Source organism: Cyprinus carpio, chromosome A15, assembly GCF_018340385.1.
Source record: "Cyprinus carpio isolate SPL01 chromosome A15, ASM1834038v1, whole genome shotgun sequence".
Lineage (NCBI taxonomy): Eukaryota > Metazoa > Chordata > Actinopteri > Cypriniformes > Cyprinidae > Cyprinus > Cyprinus carpio.
In genome coordinates this window covers 4,833,941-4,855,340 of record NC_056586.1, presented here as the reverse complement: position 1 = coordinate 4,855,340, position 21,400 = coordinate 4,833,941, and the positions used below count along the sequence as shown (strand labels likewise).

General features: G+C 38.6%; 1 pseudogene; it reads right to left on the bottom strand.

Annotated features, from left to right (window-relative positions):
- The window catches only part of LOC109069714, a 46,123-nt pseudogene that overhangs the window by 12,838 nt on the left and 11,885 nt on the right, over positions 1-21,400 (bottom strand).

Sequence of the window (21,400 nt, the reverse complement as noted above, 5' to 3'; positions counted from 1 at the left end):
CATTACTCTTATCTTCAATGTCACACCATCCTTCAAATATCATGCTTATTTTGTGCTCATTTATTATTATTGCGGCATAATCCATCAATCCATTGATAAGGTTAGTAAGTCATTCAGCCCCTCTACTGTTAGTTCACCTAAAAAAAAAACTCACCCTCATCTCATTCCAAACCCGTAAGAGCTTTGTTCATCTTTAGAACACAAATTACGATATTTCTGATGAAATCCGAGAGCTTTCTGACCCTGCATAGACAATGCAACTGACACGTGACTACTATAAACCTAGTAAGGACATCATTAAAAAAATACACCATGACACAACAGTTTCAAAACAAAAATTATAAAAATATAAGAAAACACTTTTTTCCTCAAAAAAAAAAAAAAAAATAATGACTACTGAATAATTTTGTTTTATTTGTACACAAAATATTATTTTTGTAGCTTCATAAAATGAATGTTGAACTACTGATGTCACATGGACTATTTTAACAATGTCCTTACTACCTTTCTGTACCTTAAATGTGGTAGTTTTCATTGCTGTGCATGCAGGGTGAAAAAGCTCTTGGATTTCATCAAAAATGTTTTAATTTGTGTTCTGAAGATGAACAAACGTCTTTCAGGTTTGGAATTAATGAGATAAGTTATTTTTGGGTGAAGCGTATGTTATAGCTATGCTTTTTAAAAATCCATTGCAAGTGCTTTTGTAAAATGTGTGTTTTCTGTTAGAAATGAATAGTGTAGCTCTGTGTATTTTACACTCTCACCTGTGACCAGCTCCCCTCCTCTGACTCCGATTTCTGCAGAAGCACAAGAAAGTGATACTAAACGTCTACAAAAACATCTCCTATATGTACATCTGTTAACTTTTCAAACCACGTACGTTGCACATGATCACGTGATTGTACATGCATCCGTTTAAATGTTACTAAACGTGTAGCGCAACAGCTCCAACAGTGGACGAAAAAATCTAAGAAACTAGTGCTTGACTTCCTCTAATCATCTGCATGCAAACACAATACATTACACACAAACTACATCACATACATGCGGTCATCTTCGGTGTACATGTGACACATTGTGAGCGTTTCCGTTCCACGCTCGTGTTCCTAGTGATCGTGAAGCTGATGAGGGTGAACCGTGATGATTGTACGAGGCCGTGATGAGGCTCGGTGGAGAATAACAAGGCTACTTATATTCTCTTTTGACTGATTGCATTTGATTTGAATGTGAGAATGTTCCTTCCATTCTGCCTCGTTTTTTTCAGAGCTGTTGGGAACCAATAGGAACCAATATTAAGTCCTCTGTCACCACTGGTTCACCCACATAATGCTCATAGCACTGGATGTAACAGAAGCACATATGAGTTGATTATTGAAGCTCAAATATATTCAGACATGAATTGATGAAATCTTCCTCTGCCCAGTTAGGGACCAGAGCTCACAGTCGACATGAAACCGCATTCATGACTCATTTTACTTCTGTAAATTCATATCTGAGGAGTCTTTTGGACAGTTGATAACATGTATTCCAACTTTATTTATTTTTATTTTTATTTTTTTGCCATTACTGCTGTATCCACCGACTGATAAAGGAAAATCATTTCAGAACAGAAGCTGCTTGAATTGTGCACAGTAACATCAGGATCGTGTCCTAATAAGGTAAATGAGGGGTGATTTCGATTTCATGTCGACTTTCCTGCTCCATCCTGATTCTTTGAAAGCAAAAAGGGTCAGTAAGAGTAAACAAAGGATTATGTGAAAAAACAAAAACAAACCTAGTTTGGTTAGTTAAAAAGAATGAAGTGACTGACCGTTTTGGAGGGGGCAGCAAGGGTCTCCATTTCCTCGTGGGTTACCCACACATTACCCGACGGCTATGTGGGCGGCCCCAGAGATGAATCCCACAGGAAGGGCAAGCAGTGTTAAAGAAGAAGAGCAGCAGCACTGTAAGCCAATAGTGTTACAGCATCACAGTCAGATTATTAGCAAGGCCCGCCTACAGAGTCAAAGGCCTGAGACAAACACGCATACAGAGAGCACAAGCACACTGAATGCACATCAGGGGAGACGAAAGTTGCGTCCCAAATGACTCACTTATACACCATGTACTTATGCACCATGTACTCAACCGTGTAGTGTATTAAATTTCCTCTCTGCTACAAAAGTAAAGCTGCAACAGTTGACTGCATGAAGTTTCCAACATTACACACTTAAATTGCACGTTCTCTTTTTGGAATTTTCAGTGTGAACACACTATAAAACAGTACAGAACAGTGCACAAGTACATAAATTGGGACGCACCTAAAACATTGTTCTGACTGACAGAACAGGACCTGCTGCTGAAGACGAGACAATTGCTTTGAAAATGCAAAATGAGCTGTGTACACACTGTGCAATTTTTTTGTCGCTGTCTTTTTGTGTAAAAAAAAAAAGTGAGTTCAAATGTTTACAATGTTTTTTATCTTAGAACAAAATAAGTCTTTTAGAATACAATTATGAAATCTGTCTCAGATGGCCAGGTGTGGACAAAATTGTCCAGTGTGCACCACACTTTGTGTAGTTAGTAGTTTATCAGGAGATGCTTTGAGAAGGAGTGCATAAAAATAACTTTCCGAAAGAAAAACATCAAATACACGAGCTGCAGTTAGACCGCTGGGATGTGCTGTGAATGCGTCATTACACGATACCATGCCAGATCAGCTGTCGAGTTTCCAGTTTATCCGATTGATGCAACACACTATTACCATGACAACGGAACAAAATAAAGCTGTGGATGGGTTGAAAATAGCTGATGACGATCAGTTTAGTGTCTATAGTGACTAACATTGATAGTTAACTGATGCGGCCAAGTATTTGCCAAACAATGCAAGACTCCCAATGATGAAACCAATGGGCGGCTTTGTTTTCGTAAATTATAAATGTATGCTGAAAACCAAGTGTGTTTTGTGTGTGTGCACTCACGGTTCTAGAAGTAGGGGGAGCCGAAGGGCTGGTGAGCGAGACCATCTCCTGGATGGCCAGGCGCAGTTTGAGACGGTGCAGAGGATTGCTGATGCCAATCTCTCTCTGGATCTCGGTGTCCGACAGGGCTGACATGATAGCGCCGCTTTTTACGTTGGCACGACATGCTGCGACGTACCATGCTGGCATCCCTAGCCACAGCTTTAAACACACACATTGTAGCATGGTTAAACTTGTATATAAAAAATTTAAGTACAATGTCTACTATTTTACAGTATCTTCCAAGCTTCACCACTAGATGGCGCCATTGCTTTACATCTAGTGATAAATGTGACCACAAACAAACCAACCTGAATACTGGCAAAATCTCTACTACACATTCACTGACATACATTCAGTTTTCAAAACCAGAAGCAGAAAATATTCATACAACTTCAATAAACCGCTAATTAAAAAGAAAACTACTGTATGCTAACATTGTATCTTGGCAAACTCGTATCAGTTACCGTCTCAAAAAACATTGCAGCCATGTTACTACAACTAAACACTTCAATTGCATCATTCTAGGAGACACTGATCTCAGTATGCAATATGCAACTGTTGTGCTGTTGAGTCGATACAGCTCAGGTCTTTATTTAGCTGCCATTAAAGAGCCCCGGAGCTAGCTTAACCGCACAATAAACGGGATCTCACATACTACCAGACATGTTATTTTTCACACAATAGTAATAAATTATTGATAATTTAATGATTCTCCCTAATTACCAATTTATTTCTAAAATAGCCTACTGCTTATATAAATTCAGAAAGCCTTCCAGTTTGGTGGATATTCACAAAAAGACCAGTCATTAGTATAAGATGTGGTTCAACACTGCATCAGCTACTGATGAATACATTCATTTACAATGTCATTCAGTGGGTCATTTAACCATGTGTTACTATATCTTGGGAAAGCTTTTGTCTTTCAAACATATTAAAATGCACAGATTCACATATATCTTGCATATATAAGATTTATATAATTTTTTTTTCATTGCAAAAATAATGAGTACTGCCCACCTCCAACCATGAGACAACTGTAGGACCGTCCCACTGAGCAAAAGGTAACCCTTTTCTTCTGGCTTCTTCCAACAACTCGTGTCTAGAAAGAACAGGTGACAGAGCGAGACAGAGAGGAAGACAGATAAGGAGAAAGACAAGCAGCTTAGAGATAATCAACTGAACAGAGAGAGAGGGAAAGGGGCATGTAGAGAGAGAAAGAGAGATGCTTTATCTGTCTCTGCCAGGTTTCCTGTCCTTTAATGGCCACTATCTGTTTATCAGAGCAACATGGAACATTAAATGCACAAGTTTCTTCTTAAAAGTTTCTTTCGTACCCACTACTATTCTGTAATTAGCATGTAGCATGACGAATGCTACCTTTTAAGGTCGGTCTCGTCTCTTAAACGCGGTCTGACTTACACGCCAAGAATCAAAGTCAGTCAAACTGAGACGCCAGCGAACTGAAAGTTCCAGTTTTTTAGATAAACATATCGTGACATTTCCTTGATGTAAAACTGGAATACTGTGACTTATTGAGGGGAAAACAGAAATGCCTTTTCTTTTGAACCCTAGTCCGTGTTTGTCTTGATAAATATTTGCGCTTTAAGACAAGGCTCTCATCAGACATTTCTATGCAGATCTCCGCTGGGAAATATGTCTAGCTTTCCTCAAGGTTGCCTCTTGTCGTTTACCAACTTTACAGGGGCTGAAGGGCTTGTAACATAGAGTGTCTTTAGAAGTGTTTCTCTCCTGCTAACGTCTGAATGTCAGAGAGCACTTGTCTCCAAGGTTCTGTCAAATTCGAGCAAGTGTAATTCAGAGATATTCTGAGGTTAGGTTTTACGGTTAGTTGAACTGTGATGTAATTCTGAGGGCACCTTGCTATAGAACAATCACAGGGTAGGTATTTTATGGTGTGTGGAAATTGCGGTGGACTTTAAGGCAGAGACAGTTGGGTGTTCCTCCCTCAGAGAGCACCTTCGTAATCCAACCACATGTTTGGGGTGTACGGTAAGGCCACTTGAAGAGTCGAGTACAGTACTGACACATGCTGTAGTGAATGATATGGTTCAGCAAAACCGCTTACGTGACCACTGATATCTCTTTTGCACCAAAGTGGTGCCGGTGATGGTGCCAGATCCGGTTTTATGCCGGGGGTGGATTGTTTTTATTCATGAGTCGACGGAAATTTCTTTTGTTTCTATGTAACCTGTAAGCTGTAAATTCTAATAAGCCATCTTAATCCTAGTTTTGGATACATATTTTAGCATTCCATTTAATTTTTTCATTTTTTTTCATGTAGCTTAATTGAACAACTGAAGCTGGTGGTTACGATAAACCTGTGAAACTGTTCGTCATTCATTTCGTCAATGCTGTTACGAGATAAATCCTGGAAATGGAATGGTGCATGAAAGAAACTTTTACTAACATGTTTCGATCCTTTTTGAAATATCACCATGCCAAAGCAAAATGCGGCATTGTAAAAATTTATTTTCAGGAAGAAAAAAAAAACATTTCAAGTAAACAAGCACTTTTTCCATGACATTCTATTTTAGTATCTGAAAGAAAATGTGGTTAAGCTGTTAATAAAAGCTAATAAAATGGACCACACTTAATGCTGACCGTTAATGTCAGAAGTAATGACAGATCTTTTTTTTCCGCATTGTCACAAGCATCCAACATTTTTTTTGTTTGTTTGTTTTTTTAACATACTTAGGTTAATGTCATAATTTAACATATGCACAGATGAATCAGTCACAATAAGAACAGTAACATGCATTTAGAAAATAAATCGGGTTAACTATTATTTCATGCCGACTTTAAAGTCTGTCTACGCAAGACTAGTTTAATCCATGGGTCTAATTTTCATGAACCACCTTTTCTTTTAATGGAAAAACACAGCATCGAACCGGATTGAGCACCGCCACCGTGTCAATGGGAAACTGTCCTGTCGCCGTGACCTTTCATGTCTGTGTGCTGTAAAGGCAATAAGGCCTTCGTGGTGATGGTGGTTATGATGTATCTCTCCTCATCTTTACGTGTTGGACTGCATATGTTCAGGTCAAATGTAATGCACATGAGTGACTTCTTCTGAACATACTGTAGCTGGGGAGGGAGAGAAACAGTTATGAGAGAAAACAAAATGAAAAGAAAAAGAGAGCAGGGAAGAAGTCAATGAGTTGACAGTTCATAACCAGAGACGAGACCTGGTTATTGAATACGGCACACAATGCACACGCGCACGCACACGTACACGAGAGGAGAAAGGCCTCGGCATGGCAGATCGAGAACAGGTTGTTATAAAGGCACACATTCTCTCTCCAGGCAGAGATGCATCCTCTATAGAACTGCAGAGGGGGAGAATCACATTTACAGTCAAATGAAAAAGAAAGGCAGAGGTGGGGGTCTCTGGATGGACAGAAAGGAAATGCGTCGGACCCCCCTGAAGATAGACACACACTTTAGGAGCATGACGACAGACACGGACAGAGCGTCGACAGTGGAAAATGCAGCAAGTCTCGGCAACACAAACTAAACTTACCCGCTGATACAGAGTCAGATGAGGAGAAAAAGAGATAGAGAGAGAGAAAAGAAAAATAGAGAAAGCGATGGGAGACAAAATTAAATGCTTGTTATTGAGCATACTGTATGTAGACTTTAGAAAAAACACCTCGCCTCAGAGACGTGCATTACTGTTGGGAATCGCTGTATTTTTGCACTTAGATATTGACTTGTTGGTCACAATTGAACAGATCTACTTGTCTTTAAAAGTTTTTTTTTTTTATATCATACAGCATGCAGAAAGTGTGACACTGCAATGAAAATGGTGTGGAGAGCCGCCATTGTGTGGCGCCGCAATGGATGAGACCAACACGAGTCAAATTACATAAAATGGTCACATTTAACCATTAGCGTTAAGGCAAAGAAATGTGATATTCGGCAAGCATCGCATGACATGCTGTAAACACAACCAAGTATGCAACAAAGTCACAGGCCTGCTATGAAAGGCACATTCTCATGTTAACATACATTCTACAAATAACAATCTTACATTGTATTTTATGTAGTAAACCGTGTGGCATATAGATAATTATTATAATTTTATTATCTTGTATAAGTTAAACAAATAGAGTTTGAGACACTGAAAATGCATTCTTTTTCAGATTAGCTAACATAAGGCACAAAACATACTCTACACAAACACGTAAATGTGAACGCTAGTTAGCTGCGCAGGCTTTAACAGCACATCTTAGCCAGGTTTCCGTCCAAGGATCTATTTTTGCAGGAAAAAAGATTTAGCACATTGAAATGTTTATAGGGTCATTCCGTGTCAAATCAACCAATTGTTTTTTTGATTTTGCTATATTTTTTCTGAAGAAAGACAGACGTATATAGTGAAGAAAGCCAAAATATTAAATGTCATGAATGAATATTTCCTGAGTAATCCACTATTTTGTAGATGGGAGTCAAAATTGGCATTTTCACCTGAGATTCAAAGCCAAATTACAAGGGGTTAAAAAATGACTTCAGAAAGATGGCAGCATCATAATGTTTATTTTACACAGAGATTGGTAGGTCTACTAGTAAATTCTGTCAAGATGCATTCCTAGCTTCAACATTTCTTATTCTTCAGACATTCTGCTTTAAATACAGTAAACATCAGTTGTATACAAAGTGACCAACATTTGGTTTTCAACCACTGAAAATAGATAATATTCAACAATCAGAAAATGGAACCTCTTTGAGATCCTCATATCTCTGGGACTGAATGATGTAGCGCTTTGAAAATGAAGATTCCAAATTAAAAGTTTATTAAGAACTAGAATCTAAAATCATATTGCAATATCTTTAATACTTTTTGAGTTACAGACACGCAAACTTTGGAAAAATAATATTTATGGCACTCAGACAGGTATGTTCAATGCAGTTATTTTGACAGAAGTAAACGAGATCTCTAGTTTCAACATTATGTGTACTTCAGACATTCCTCTTTAAAAGAAAAGAAGTATCATATTTTTGCTAATTGACCTTCATTTGGTTTCTGACCACTGAAAATGTGTAAATTTTAACAATTTACTCCTGGAGCCATATTGAAATTCCAATATCTCTGGAACCTAACCATATTGGGCCTTAAAATGAAGATACCAAAAGAAATAAAGTTGTTAAGACCCAATATCTAAAAGGCCATTAAAATATATTTCATACTTCCTGAGTTACAGGCATGCAAACTTTGGAGAAAAAACTTGAAAAGTGCTGTTTCCCTAATTTTGAATGGTCACCATTGGCACATAATGCAACAAAGATTGCTAAAGTCAACAGAATTTACTAACACACCTACCAATCTCTCTGTGAAAGTAACATTATGATGTTGCCATCTTTCTGAAGTCATTTTGAAAATGGCCATTCTGACCCCCCTATACAAAATAGTTTATTGCTCAGTAAATATTCATCCATGATATTTAATATTTTTGGCTTTTATCACTATACATGTCTGTCTTTCTTCAGAAAACATATTAGCAAAATCAAAAATTTGAGCCGGGGAACCTCTGGTTTGAGTTGACACGGAGTGACCCTATAGCTACTGATGATGGAAATGCTAATAATGCTATGGATTGCCACACGACCTTCAAATATAGCAGAAAATAGTTTGGAAAATAATTTGTTTGTTGGTTGTATGTTCTTTCGGTCACTGGCTGTTTCATGGCCAAACAGTCTTCACAAGTTCATTAAAGCTAGCTACTTAAAATAACTTAAATAAAGAAATCTATTGTATAACTATCCATCTTGAGTACTGAGGCTTGCTGTTTTAAAAGTGACACAAAAACTCACTTTAAGTCTGTACAACAGGACTACGCAAAGCTCTTTCTTACTTGCGTTGAGTATGTTTTTTGGCCTAAGGCACTAAAATGCATCCTGATGGGCCACATGTTCAAATATTATTTTTTAAAGAGAGGTGTGTGAAACATAACTTCACAGTATTCATGTTGTTTGTTAGGTTGTGTTAGTTGTGTTGTTATGTCAGTAATATTTCGTTTTTCAAGATTTGGGCCCAGGAATGAATTACCTTCATAAAAGGTTGTTGTGCTGGCTGTATAACTGAATTTGTCAGAGAGCGGTTTATAAAATACTTACTTCTTTTTAAGCCTGCGATCTTTTCTCTGCCTGTGTTCCCAGCTTTCCCACCGTAATGTCCTGACCTAGAAGCTCAGGATCGGATACATTCCCTACCGATGGAGAAGATGCATTAACCAATCATTTGATAAAGTTAGTAATTAGATTTACATGCGACTCCAGGTCAGTGTTTTTAATCAGATATACATGTATACAAAAACCTAACTCTTAATAGCTCATATGTCTCTATGTCTATCATATTTCTATGTTCCTCACCTTGTCCTGGTCCATCATCTCTTTCCCCAGCTGCCCCAGTCTGGCCTTCTCTTTCTTCCCAAACAGACGTCCGATGGAGGACTTGATGCCCTTCTTCTTTGGCTGTTTATGGAGGGAGTCTTGACTGCTGGCTACACTGCTCAGAGCACTGGCCTCCGTCTCTAATGCAGCTGTCAGGCTGGAGACAGACAAACAGATTAACAGCGGGAAAGTTGGGTTATGTTTGCATGCAGGATGTGTCTGGCTGCTGTCTTTTTGCCGTCTCACCGTGCGTCATTGTGCGAAGAAGCAGGCAGCGTGTGGGTCATGCGCACATGGCGAGGTGTGGGAGGTGGCGAGGTCTCGCATTTGATGGTGGCCTTGTCCTCTCGACCGTCCTCGTCCACCGCTGCGATCTGTGACAGAGGGAATCTGAATTAAAGGGACAGTTCACCCAAAAATGAAAATACTCGTTTAATTACCCTCATGTCCATACAAAAATGTAACACCTTTTTTCTGTCAAACATAAAAGAAGATATTTTGAGACATCTCACTGTGTTTTGCACATTCAGTGGACGTCAATGGACGTTTTTTGTTTCCGTAGTCCTTATTCTAAATATCTTGAGGGTGAATTTTGGGGGGTGGAAAACAGGATATTTCATATAATAAAGGGGGAATTTCAGACCTCAGCAAATAAAAACTGATGTTGATAAAAATTAGAACAGATCAGTTGTAAAGTCACTTTGGATAAAAGTGTCTGTAATATGACTAAATGTAAATATAAATGTAGATCAATAATCAAAAGTAACAAATGTCACCCATGTAGTGATTTTTTACAAATTATTAAAAATGTGTTATATATATATATATAAAGCCATTTATCAATACTTATTTATCTTAATAACAAATAATCCTCAGTCTTGTTTTTTAACCTGTACCAAATATCTAAATTTGTTTAAAACAAATATAAATGTGCTTAAGGAGCAAATGGTAATATTAAGACTTGTTACTTGTTAAATACTAAGTACATTTTGCCAGTGGGACAAGAAAAATAGTTTTGTTTTTAAAAACATAAACCTAATTGAATTTTGTTATATTTCATTAATTTCATTCACCCTTTTGGACTGTAGCAAATTCAATTCAGTTCCAACTCATGAATTGGAAATGGGAAAAAAATAAAAAATAAATAAATACAAATTTACCCCGGTGTCCTCTATGCTGCCCATAAAAAAATAATCATGCCAAATACAGCCAGCTCTTTTGTGAAGAGACCACATGTTAAGTACCTTTCTCCTGTGTTTCCGCAAGTCACTGGGCTGCAGAACAAAAAACAAATATGTTAACAGGTTTAATGGATACTGGATAATCATAAGGCTTTCAAAGCAACGCAACGTGATGCAGAAACTGCAGAGAAATGACCAGGAAAGCTGTATTGAGAGACATCATACTGTGTCATTTGTGACTTAACCAGCACTACAATTTGCATGAATGTTAAAGTTACGTGCCATGAATTAAACAGATATTCTTAAAGGTTCATTAACATACTGTTTACTTTAAAAAAAAAAAATTATAATTAATTTCCAATTACCATTTTCCTCCATCTATAGTCAGCACTGTTATATATACAATAAAAAGATCAAAGAAATTGTACTGTAAATCTTGATATGAAGATATGGACAGAGTTACGGATGGGCACGTATACCAGTGTCATGACCCCCATGCGCTCCATGTCGCGGGCAGGGCTGCGCGGGGTGAGTTTGGGGGTCGAGTGTCCGCTGGGAGGGGAGGAGGAGGCGAGGGAGGATGCGGTGGCCGAGGCAGTGATGGAGGCTCCGGGATGGTGCATGCGTGCCAGGTTCAGCCCCACCAGGCTCACGCTGGCCACGCGGTTCTCGATTTCCTCTGCCCTCAGTTCTGTTGACTCCTTCTCTTCCTGGATCAGCCTGGAGAAAAAGGGGAAAAGAGTTTAGCCCGCAGTGAGTTAGAAATTACAGTGTATGATAATGAGCTAATAGCATTTAGTTTGATTTACAACATTACTGGAGTGCTGAGCTTGCTGGGTGAAAATGTGTGGCAACAGGACTAAAAACAATGCAGCTGAAACAACTAATTAACCCTTACTACAATAAATGGTACAGAAATGAAAAGAACAACACTTAAATAAAAGCAGACACACTGTTGTTCATCAGATATTTCTGGATGCTGTCTTGATGCAAATATGTTTTTACTAAATGCACACAATTTACAGTGTTACAAGTGTTTAGACTGGTTTGCAGATTCAGAGATTGTTTTGAAGATTGATCCCACAGTTTCTGTAAATCTGTCTCTTTTTTTGCGCCTAAGCACAGGGGTCAGGTTTATGAAGCAAGATTGTTAAACTGTTTTTTTTGTTGTTTTTTCAGCTGTAATGTGCTGCGCTGTGGGTTTTAAGATGCCGGTCTCCACCAGGTGTATGTATCCAAAGAGATTAAAATGGAATGGTCTTGTGAGACTCGATTACTGAGGTTATAAGAGGAAAATTTCCAAGAGGGAACGCATTAAGTCCGTGGAGACTGATGCTCTCACTACATACTGCCTTTGTGACATGGGGGTTATGGCTTCAGGCACGGTTTTAGACAGCCTTGTATTAAAGCTAAGTCAAAAAAAAAAAAAAAAAACTAAAAAGAAATAAAAGAAAGAAACAAGTAGAAAACCTGGCTTGAGTTTAATTGAAAATCTAAGTTTAATTGAAAACCTTTCTTAAAATTCTAATACCTGACATCTAACAAAGAAAATTTCTAAAAAAAAAAACATTTTTTGTATATATATTTCAATTTTTGTATATATATTTGTGAAAATCTATATATCAATATATAAAAAAAAAAAAAAAAAATAGCCTATTGATGCTATGGTATCTTCTCAAGTAACAGAACTTCCTGTGTGCTCGTATCTATAAGCAACAGAAAAAAAGATACACTAACTTGTGATAAATCAAAGCAAAACCAACCAAAACAAAACTGTTTGAATTCGCCAATTGTTCAAATAAACAGAGCAAAGTCACAGCGTTCACACTCTTCAGGGAAACCAACCTAACAAACTGTGTTTATTTAATTTCGTCTCTGCAATTCACCTTCAACATAGAAAAAGCATGACAAAAAAAAAATGCAATAATAAGCTCAGAGAAACAGAGAAAGAAATAATGAAATCTTTTGCTTTATTGGCGGAAAGGACGATGATGCGGATTTGTTCAAGAGAACGCTTGAGGACACGACCCGGACAATCCTCAAGAATCGCAAACTGCAGTTGGTACTGCTGAACACATTAGTTAGCTCTTGTGGTTAGATCGTTTTTCATGGCCTTGGATTATTGAATAACTGTATCTTGTAAAGCAACCATCGAGCGTAGGGCTGGCAAACAATTAAACACTGACCATTTGTCAAGCATTAAAAACATGTTTACAGTTGTTGTAAGCCATTCAAAACAGCCCAAAAGTCTTCCAGTCCCAAAGCACAAAGGACCAAAGCTGGTGCTCTATCAAAGCGCGGACCAAAGCTGTGTGGGGAGAGAAACAAACCACACACAGGGGCAACACTATCTTTCTTCCTGTTGTAATCAAAAAACCCAGCAGACATTAGAGGCTCAGTTTAATAGCATAGTGAGCGGGTTATTTGTACACAGAGGTAAACAAACAAAAGTTAAGCACACATACTGTACGTTGCATCTAGAGGTTAGCACTTTTTTTTTTTTTTTTGGTATCTTCATTAAATTTACATAAAGCGAGCTCCTGACCAAAAATAAATGTGGGAATAACAGGGCAGAAAACTAGCTAAAAACTTCTAACCTTGTCTGCAGTGAGTGGCTCTTAGTGAATTTAAAATGACCTTTTTAACAACTTCAACTAAAGTTCCATAAAAAAAAGAACTTCCGTCTGTTCTGGCCTCTTCGACTATTAATCACACATTTCACCACTGAATTGGCACAAATTTCAAATTAGATCTGAATAAAATCTAAAGAGTGGGATAGTTAATTTGTTGGGTACATGATTGTGAAGGTATACATTTGCTTTTGACAGCCTAAGGCTGGAATGCACTACACGACTTACAGTCTGGAGAAGTTTACGAATTTTATGACTGTTTAGAAAGTCGGTAAATGTATGTCTTATCGTTCAGATTTTTTAAAACTTGTGTAGTGTATTCCTGCCTTTAAGTCTAAGTACAAGGGACTGCTGGTTCACAACTCCAGTTTGGCCTTAAGGTGACCAATTTGTAAAAGAACATTCAACATGCAGGACACATGTCCAGCCAGACAGGTTGATAGGTGTGGGATATATACAGTATACATATGCCAATCCCAGAGATATGATGGAAATCAGAAACAGCAGAAATATCCACATGGAGTGAAGGGTTTCCATTGTCCAGAAAACAACCTTCAGGCAACCCTTTTGGTTTTTAAAACTATTGGAGTCACGCCTCAAGTTCCTCAGTGTCAAATCAGCCTCCACCTTAGTGCACTGCGTGAACAGCCTACAGGAGAAATAAGAGACCTTGAGCTTGGATGATATTTAAATCAGCATATACGCTGCCTGAAGGCACAACTCGTCTTCTGCAGTGCCTTTTATGTTTTTACTTCATTCTAGAACCTTGGTGTGCCAAGACCCTGATCCTGAGTCTCTGTAGAGAGGTAGAAATTCTAATAAATGTGAAATTAAATCATCAAAAATATAAGTGAAGGGATTAGCTAGGGAGTAGAAGGTTATATGTAGGTTATGAAAGGGAAACTGAATGATAAATCTACGCTTCTAAGATGCAAAAAGGTGACCAAGTTCACTTCCTCGTTACTGTACGTTTTAAACAAAAGCTACGAGGATAATAATCAAGGAAACTTGTACCTGTCCCAATGTACTACATGTCACTCTGGGTAAAAATAGGCAAATAAACATTCGGCAAAGATCAGATGGAGAAATTTACAGAAGAATGAGTGAATGTGACAAGACAGAACAACCGAACGTAAGAGCAGTTCCCGAAAAAAAAAGTTAAAAATGGAGAAAAAAAAATAGTCATAACATTAAAAAAAAAGGACTTAAGACTGGAACTACACTACCGGATTTTTAAAATCGGAAACATATTTAAAAACAATTTACATACTTGCCGACTTTGTAAATGGTTACAGAAAAAAATTGGGCGTTCAAACTCCACACACAAACTAAGGATCACACACCACCTTTAAGTTAAATGCAAAAACTTGTGTCTCGTTGCTAGGAGACACATGCCAAATGAAAAACAATATTTGTTCAAAATATCAAACATGTCTACATGTCCTACAAATGTACAGATTCTAGATTCTGAAGCTAAAAAAAATTCATGTGTGATATCTGTGAAATAAGGTTTCAGGTCCCATTACTACACTTATCAGAATAACAAATGTCTTACTTTTGTTATCCAACTAGGGATAGGGATACTCTGCTAGGCCTTAATTTGATACATCATTAAATTTTCTTTTTGGACAATCTTTAAAAATATGGCTGCTGTTTTTGGACAAGTGCTAAGCTGGTGTTAGATGACTACCTTGGTGTAAATGAACAGCTGTCAAATCTAGATAATGCAAAGAAAGTATGCCACCAAGGAAATCGATTCTTAAGCCCCACTGCTGTTTTACGTATCACCCTTGAGGTGATATTTCTAAGAATATAATGTTACTTTCATTGCTTTACAGATGGATTACATTATAGACTTACAAGCACTCTGAATGTAGCCCATCTCTGGGTTTAGACCATTAAGGCCAACACGATTTAAGCCTAGAGTCGGACAAAAAGGTGCTGTGTTCACACTCAGCAAACTGAGACCGGATCTCTTTATTGATGGCATCTAGTTGTTCTTGCAGCATCATTGCAGAGTCTGAGCATCTGAGATGTCCTCACAGGAGACAAGTAAATCCATCGAACTGCTGCCAAGGGTCTCGTCTGTCGTCGTCATCCAATATGCCGACATCTCCGTGTCGCTCTCGGAAGGGGATGGCCTCCCAGAACGCCAAGTTGCTGATTGAGCGCCATTCGTGCTCTATCCACAGAGAACTAGCCTGCAAGAAGATGAAAAGAGAGAAACACTGAGGTCGAGGTTTAGCCGAACGCTCACAAGAAGAAAAAAACAGGTGAATGAGGGGACCCATTACAGTTCTGGTTCGTCCCTAGGTAGACCCCATGCGTCCTCGTCACTGGGTCTGTGCGGATCACCTTGGTGGAGACGATAATGGTCAGATGGTGCGTCTCACACAGAGGCAGAACCCACGAGAGAGAAACGCAGATCTCAAGATGCGTCCAGGATGAGAACCTGGAATCAAGGACCACCAATCTGTTTCTAGGGATTAAGGAACATGGCGGAAAACACTTTTAAAATCTAAAATGACATTTTGTTTACATTCTAACTGAGTTTAGTTTCCACTATGAAATACATGGAAATTATAAACTTCACTTGCAAAATCATCATTCTACTAAACATTTTACATGGAACCGTAGTATAAAATCATACAGAAGAATCGTGAGCGATGTATGAGTCAAGTTAACTTTGACACTGAACAACGCTTAAACTATGGCGCCTCAATCGCAGGAAAGCCACCGCCTTCTGAATGAAAGAGCCATATCGCTAATCGGTTAAAGTCAGCGTGTAACTGACAACTGCCGTTGAGAAGTCCTGGTTGTGTCATACAGAAACAATGGCTGATCTAGCGCTGAAACAATACGCTTTATTATAACGCCTCTTCTGAAGACAAATAGAAATAACAAGTTTATGCAAAACACGTTGTTGTTCAGATGTACCATTGACTGTCTTCGTGTGAATATCACAGCACATGTTTTCTTATCCGATCGCCTCCGTCACAGAAATGCAATACTGGCAGCTGCTGTGCTAATGATTGTTGCACAGCCTACTGTATTTGGAACTCAGCCTTTGTAGTACTGAGCACACCTGCCGATTGTTGCCTCAAAATTCTATTGTTGCGCTTGCTAGGTTTTGGAACAGAGCTTATTGGGTATAGCAAAAAGGATAGTTCTGAGTCTTCTTCATGCTTTCTGTCTCACCGTGACAGTGTGGGTCAAGTAAGGGGATCGGTCCGCTCAATCGTGTAGCATGATCCATGTTTTTCAGATTCAGTTTTCTCGATCCCCTCCCGAGAAGATGAGACCCACAAACGCGCAAAGCACATTAAAGTTCATTTTACTCAGAATGCTTCAGAGCTCAAAGCATTGCATCAAAGACTGTTCTGTACACAGCTAGCCATTGCAGAAAAATAGAAAACTATATATACAAACTATTTCCTGGGTGGAGTACTTCTAAAACTCGCTTCCATGTAGATTAGTGTCAGAGTCTTAACGCTTGTACACTTTAAACAAATTCTTGAAAGAGAAGACAAAGGAAAAAACAGTGGGAGTGAATGAACATTACTGGAAAGTACATCCAATGCAATGCCGGTTGGATATTCTCCTGCAACCTATCCTCCAAGAGCGAGGCCACAGGCCATGCTCTCTTTCAGGGTACGGTGACAAGACACAAGAGTAGTAAACAACGCTCCATTCGACTCTGTCAGAGAGTCTGTCCAACAGTGTGCCGAACAGAACGCTTGTTGTGTTCCAGTCATTTCTTTACTCTCTCTGCCGAGCCTGCACGAGAAACAAAGTACAAACGAAAAAGTTCGCAAAGTACCAAATCTCGTTCTCCGGTACAAATGCTTGTCTTTATAAAATGTTAGATTGCATTGCTTCTGTGAGATACCAGTTTTCCACACAGTGTGCTGTTTTATACTCTACAGTGCTTTGCGGCAAACTGATAAGTGTTGCTAAATTCTGCGATATATCAACATTCAGTATAAAATATCTGATGTACTAAAAAAACGTAAGGTCACAGACGTAACGCAAAATAGTATTAGTAACGGGGAGTAGGATTCTTATAGTAAAGAAGTAGATGCTGACCCGGAGCAGTTACCTGGTTACTATCTCCTCCACGCTGTCCCTCTAAATGTCTCATACGCTCCTCGGATACTGCCGTTGGCTCTCCTCAGCTCTACTCTGAACAACAAACACACATTGTATTTTGTCAGATGAGAATTGTTGTAAAAGCCACAAATGAGCTCAAAACCAACAGAGAGAAAAGACACCTTGAACCATGACTATGATGTTGGCTGGAAATTAATCTAGATTTTATGAGGTTTTGGAGTTTGGTTTATAAAGTGCCATCACACTAAACATCAACAGACATGGTTGTGAGAGGACAGGTAAACGAGAAGGAGTGTGTTTTTTCCTTAAGCTTCTGTTCTCTCCTGGGTTGAACAGAGAGAACAAAGTACGTCAGCAGAACTCATTAATAGCGAAGAAAAACCCCAGCTGAGCATTACAATGCCAGCTGAAATACACCAGCAGGATACAGAACCAGACCAGACAGACGAATGACGTATGACTGAGAGCACGAGAGGACGGAGAGAGGAGTGAGGAGAGTGTACGGGAGAGGAGAGGGAGAGACGAGAGAGAGACGAGAAGAGAGAGGAGAGAGGAGAGAGCAGCTTCAGCCCCACCTTCCTCAGGGACAAGCAGTTCATGTCCTGGAGTTTAGCTTCCATATCAGGACCTACCAAACCAACCACAAGAAAAAAAGAAATACCACACAACGTTAATAATCGAACAGAGTATCTGTCCATGTTTCCACAGTAGATTTTGTTAACAGCGTCATTTTTAAAGAGATGAAACAAAAGCAGTGTTCTGTGTTTTACTTGTCTTTAACACTTTATCCGTGCAGAACATCACCTGCCAATTATTCACCTCTCATTTGAGCTAAAAGTAGATACTTGTCTCATTTTATGAAAAGTATGAAAATTTGGGGGAGGGTTTTCTTTTAAGGAAAGGGGGAGGAACGTAGCACACAGGAATTATAATTCTATACATTTATACTATAATTAAACTATATGAATTATATAAAAAAATAATTTGATTGCCCAGTTTTTATAAAGTGCATTTTATTACCAAATAACCATTTATAAAAATTGTTTTTTTTTTCAATGAGGAAAATGATATAACCAATATCAACTAAGGTTTAAAGAATTAAATATAAAACGATATTTTTAATAAAGTTAATTATAAACCAACCATATATTTTATATAAGAAACTATGTGTTTTTCTTCTGCCAAAGATAGTTATAATAATATAACAATTTTTATTAAATTGGATTTAAAAAATAATGGATATTTTAACAAGATAGTATATATCTAATATTATGATTTATAATGGAAGGAAAAAATAAAACGTGTAATGCCAATTCTTTTAAGTTAATTATTTTACCTAAAATAATACATTTATAATGAAAGAGATCAGTATTTAATTTTTTGATGATCAATGGTTACCTACAGTAAGTTACGATGGGAAGAAAAAAATGTATGTGACCATATGGACCTTTCAACAATTTCTTGATCAGCACCATAACATAAGTTTGAAGATGAGTTTCAATCTACTGCCAGACCTAAAGATGATTGAAGTTTTTATGTTGATCGCAATGCACATAATAAATATTACACTAAAATGCAATGTAATGCTTTGCCCCAACTAAAAATGAGGTTGTTTCGGCACCTTCCTTAATGCTGCAGTAGTCAATAGCAGAAAGAAACCACCTCAAATTATAACCTTGATGTCTTCCTCTGGAAAGTACTACGTTGGGCTGTAGTCAGGTTGTATGAAGCGTTTAAGATTCTTCAGATCAGCTATTCCTAGTTCACTTTACTTCGTGTTAATTTTTAATGCAAAATTAACGATTTAGTTAAGGATTTTAACAACACTGGTTTGAATTGACTACACAAGCGTAAGGATTGTGTGTGTGGCATCCGTTAAAGTACATTGCGTGCGGTGGAGCTGCTTATCCTCTTGTGCTAGCTCAGCCTCGACTTCCCGGCAGAGTCTCAGCATTTCATCATGGTCTGCTGGAGCTTCTGTTCCGCCCACTTCCAGCCGTTCCCTGTACACATGCCTGTTGCATTCTCCTGCCATCTGTGGGAGCAAAAACACACACAACACACACACACAACCACAACAAACAGTGTCTGATAAGAAGAGTTTATTACCGTACATATAGCCGACACCATAGGACAGTCCAGCTTTCCACTGCAACACGTGGATTCATACGTGGCCATTTTCAGTGTGCCAAACCAACAAATACCGAACTTGTCTATTTCTGCGCTGTTTCTTTGGAAAAATTAAACTATCTTTTAGAGGGTGTGATTAAAATGCATACAGTTGACGCTTGGCCAGTACCATCGTGTAAAATAATTGACCTTATAAACTAAAAATGTTCTACAAACAGGGTTTCTTTAACTGAAAAAAAGCAAAACATATAAAATAAATTCACATATCACTTAATTTGTAAAAAACAAGTACAAAAATAAATACAACCTGGAAAATAAATCAATATTTTGTAGAATATCTTGCGATGCTCTTTTCACATATCAGTGTTGGTTTTTGTTAATCGATGGTTGACAAAATTGTCTTAATTGTCTCTGTATATCGGTTAGATTTTATTGTTTCTTCAAATCTCTAAGCGACTTTTCCTCAGAAATCTGATGGATCATTGTGGCAGGATGATGAAATGGGTTCATGCTGACCGGGATATCACAGAATCAGAATCTTCAATTATGAACAGAAATGACTGTTGTCAAGTTGTCACACGTCAACATCTGTGCACACTACGCAGAGTCAGCACAGTTCATGTACATTCAAAGTAATTTGAAAAATGCAAACAGGAAAATGAAATTGGAAGAAAGTAGTCAGAACTGACCTGTCTGAGGAACGCCCTCCTTACCTTGAGCCAGTTCGTTTAACGCTTCGTCTGTGATCGTCATGAGTGATGTGGACTCCTATCTCTGGGCACTGAGATAGCGCTCTCAGAGTCACGAACCCTTCGTTTCTCCTCCATTGTCTTTCTTTCTGACACCAAGGCGTGCGCGCGCACACAAATCAAAAAAAAACAAAAACAAACAAAAACAAAAAAAAAAACAAAAAAAAAAAAAAAATAAAATTTAATTCTGACAACCGCCGTGTAAGTAGCAGCTGGTCAATCAAAAATCCTGCCCTAAGACATTAACACAGGCTTGAGGACACAATATGAAGCACAAGCAACACACTTAGGAACAGAGGTACCACACACACACACACACACACACACACACACACTCACACTCACTGCTCCGGGCTGCCACAACCTCTCTCCATCAATAGCTGTACCTCAAATCCAACAGGCATTTCCCGGAATCTGTCCAGCTGTCGCTAATTATCAATGTGACAAGGCTATGTCCGAAACCGAAGGCAGCTGTTTCACTACCTGATCAGTCAGTATTGCAACGGACTGAATTTTGTAAGAAGGCGCCTTTTAATTAAACTGCATTTGAGAGGAAATGATGTTAACTATTGTCTGATGTGGTTTTAGACACAGCCTTATTTACAGATGTTGGTTTTGATGAGAGGCCTGGACAAACAATACTGCCACCCTTTAATATTATCGGGAACACTGTTGTTCCTGTCTCGCCTTGAGAGGTCACTTTGCTGATAGCACGTGCTCAAAGTCAGCGAGCTCACGTCGGAAAACGGGGAAGGAGGACAGCGAGGACATGCGCTACTTCCATCCTGCGCAACAGATCCGTAGTTGCTGTCCTGCGCCAGCAGATCGTTGGCGAGGACCAAGCTCCTGCAGCTCCACCACCTGATGGTGCCTAGTCCCCGACCATCGAGACGTTAGACAAACCGCTGGGCAGCCAAACAGCAGCATGACATTCCTTTTAGAGTAGAAAAAATGCTTTGGCGATGGAATTACAACCGATAATAAGTATATTTCCAGCCTTAATGTTCGTATTATTCCGTAAAATGCAAATTTTATACGGGTTCTCGTGTTAAACACCCAGGCCATACCCTGTTGTTTTCATACATGTGAATTCCCATGTGTTCAAAAATTTTTTTTTTCTTTAGCAACGGTCAGGCCTATCTGCGGAACAAAGACCTGAAAGGTCCAGCCCTATTCTGGTAGTACCCGGG